This window comes from Sapajus apella, unplaced genomic scaffold, assembly GCF_009761245.1.
Source record: "Sapajus apella isolate SASKATOON/1434 unplaced genomic scaffold, GSC_monkey_1.0 scaffold86, whole genome shotgun sequence".
Taxonomy (NCBI): domain Eukaryota; kingdom Metazoa; phylum Chordata; class Mammalia; order Primates; family Cebidae; genus Sapajus; species Sapajus apella.
In genome coordinates this window covers 392,101-394,525 of record NW_022437026.1, presented here as the reverse complement: position 1 = coordinate 394,525, position 2,425 = coordinate 392,101, and the positions used below count along the sequence as shown (strand labels likewise).

The 2,425-nt window shown below is 36.4% G+C and overlaps 1 long non-coding RNA gene across 1 annotated transcript; it reads left to right on the top strand.

Moving 5' to 3' along the window:
- The first annotated feature begins 418 nt into the window (after positions 1 to 418).
- Positions 419 to 1,985, top strand: LOC116534129. The gene is made up of 2 exons (XR_004261599.1): positions 419 to 699; positions 1,861 to 1,985. It is a non-coding gene; the product is annotated as an uncharacterized LOC116534129 (long non-coding RNA).
- Positions 1,986 to 2,425: the final 440 nt, after the last annotated feature.

Genomic DNA, 2,425 nt, shown 5'->3' with positions numbered 1-2,425 from the left:
AAAACATGAGTTGAACATCTTTCCACATTATATAAGTAATTTCTTGGTCCCAATTTATTTCAAATGCATATATTCCAATTAAACATACATATACTAAATCTATATATATTCTGAATATATACTTTCTACATATGTATATAAATATAATATATATTTTCTAAATGTGTATATTTCATACATACATACTATCTATCAAAGTATTACAATAATCAGATTGGACATAGCCTAGCAGCCAGTTTATAACCTTAAAAATGTAGTTGGTAGTGCTTTTAAAACATGATTTAAGCAGCAAAATCAGCTAAGAGAAGAGCATAATTAAGGAGATTATAGACATATCTGTTAAAGAAATTAAATTCCTGGTAGAAATAAGAGAAGGTAAAAAGCTCACAAGTCCTTTTTTCTTTCATAGTTGAGGGCAAGCCGGGTACGTGTCCTGAATTTATAGAACCTTTTGACACAAAGCGACAGAGCTACAGTCAAGACTCAAGTCAAAAGAAATTTAGACCCAGTTTTGGTAAACAGGCCTCTAAGCAACAATCTAAGATTTCCACCTACTGTTCCGGGGTTGCTTGTAGAAATGATTACGACTGCAAAGACCTTATGAAGTGCTGTGGTACCTTTAGGTGTGGCCTGAGGTGCACACATGCTCTTATGGTTGACCCTGTATTTTTCAATTCGCCTCCACAATCTAAGGCATAAGTAAGTATCAAGCAACATGGTCTCCTAATCAGCTCTCTGATTCTCTTATCTTAAAATACTTTCTGTATCTTTTGTCTTAGTATTCTTCCAACCCAACCTCATATTTCATATTCAATTATAACTATAGTATAGAATTTATAGTTAGAATGGTCTAGTTCAAGCATTGTGGAAGACAGTGTGGTTGCTTCCTCAAGGATCTAGAAATAGAAATTCCATTTGACCCAGCAATCCCATTACTGGATATATACCCAAAGGATTATAGATTATTATATTATAAAGACAGATGCACACATATGTTCATAGTGGCACTGTTTACAATAGCAAAGACCTGGAACCAACCCAAATGCCCATTGATGATAGACTGGACAAGGAAAATGTGGCACATATACACCATGGAATACTATGCAGCTATAAAAAATGATGAGTTCGTGTCCTTTGTGGGGACATGGATGAATCTGGAAACCATCATTCTCAGCAAACTGACACAAGAACAGAAAATCAAACACTGCATGTTCCCACTCATAGGCGGTTGTTGAACAATGAGAACACATGGACACAGGGAGGGAAGCATCATACACTGGGGTCTGTTGAGGGGGGCAAGAGGGACAGCGGGGGAGTGGGAAAGTTGGGGAGGGATAACTTGGGGAGAAATGCCAGATATGGAGAAATGCCAGATGTGGGTGACGGGGTAATGGAGACAGCAAACCACATTGCCATGAGTGTACCTATGCAACAATCCTGCATAATCTGCACATGTACCCCAGAACTTAAAGTACAATAAAAAAAAAGAATGGTCTGGAATACAGTCCACTTTCTCTATGACATATAAAAGGGCATGCATCTCACAAGAAATTCTACATATATGCCACCTGATTTCAATTATTTATTAATTCAATGAACATTTATTGGATGCCCACAATTGTCACACACTGAGAATACAGAGATGGACAGGACAGATGCAACCCCTGTAATTATTCGGTTGATAATATTAGCATATGTTCTTCATTCTTCACTAATGACCAGAACTTTTCCTCTCTTTTATTCTGTTCTGCACCCCTTTATTCTCCAAGGAAAAGAAAGCATAAATCTCACCCCACTTAAAAGCTAGGCATCAGTTTTTAATACTTGATTGAATTACTTTCTTTTCTGTTTTCCTCCCAGATATTGGATGGAGAAATAGATTCAGATGGAGGCATGATTTAGCTTATTTTTCTTGACTCATCTCTACCCAAACATTACTCTCTCTTGTTCTTAAAATCTGCATATTAAAAGCTCAGCATCATCTATTTTTGAGCTCTGTGTCTCATTCAGGGGTTTTAATTAATTTTGAGTTCTAAGGGTACTGGTGATAATTGGATTAGCAAAGCATATGGTCTTCTCTGCTGTCCAGTTGGGATACCTATGAACCAGTGGGGGATCCCCAAAGTTTCGTTAGAATACGAAATCTAAGGGATTCTGGAAAACATTCAGAAGACACATATCTCAATTTAATCGTCGAAATGGCCTGCAGTTAATTCTGAAAGTTCACATGCCATACAGGTTCTTTGTTCCTGTTTTGTCTTGTATGTAATTGGTATTATTTTAATCTTTAATTTTATATTGATCTGACCTTTTACTATTTGTTTTGGGGAAATATATGGAAGAAATCCATGCCGTTGACATTTACTAATCTGCTTAAGTTAAAGCACAAAGTAGATGAGTGAGATCCATTAACAAGATCCATTAG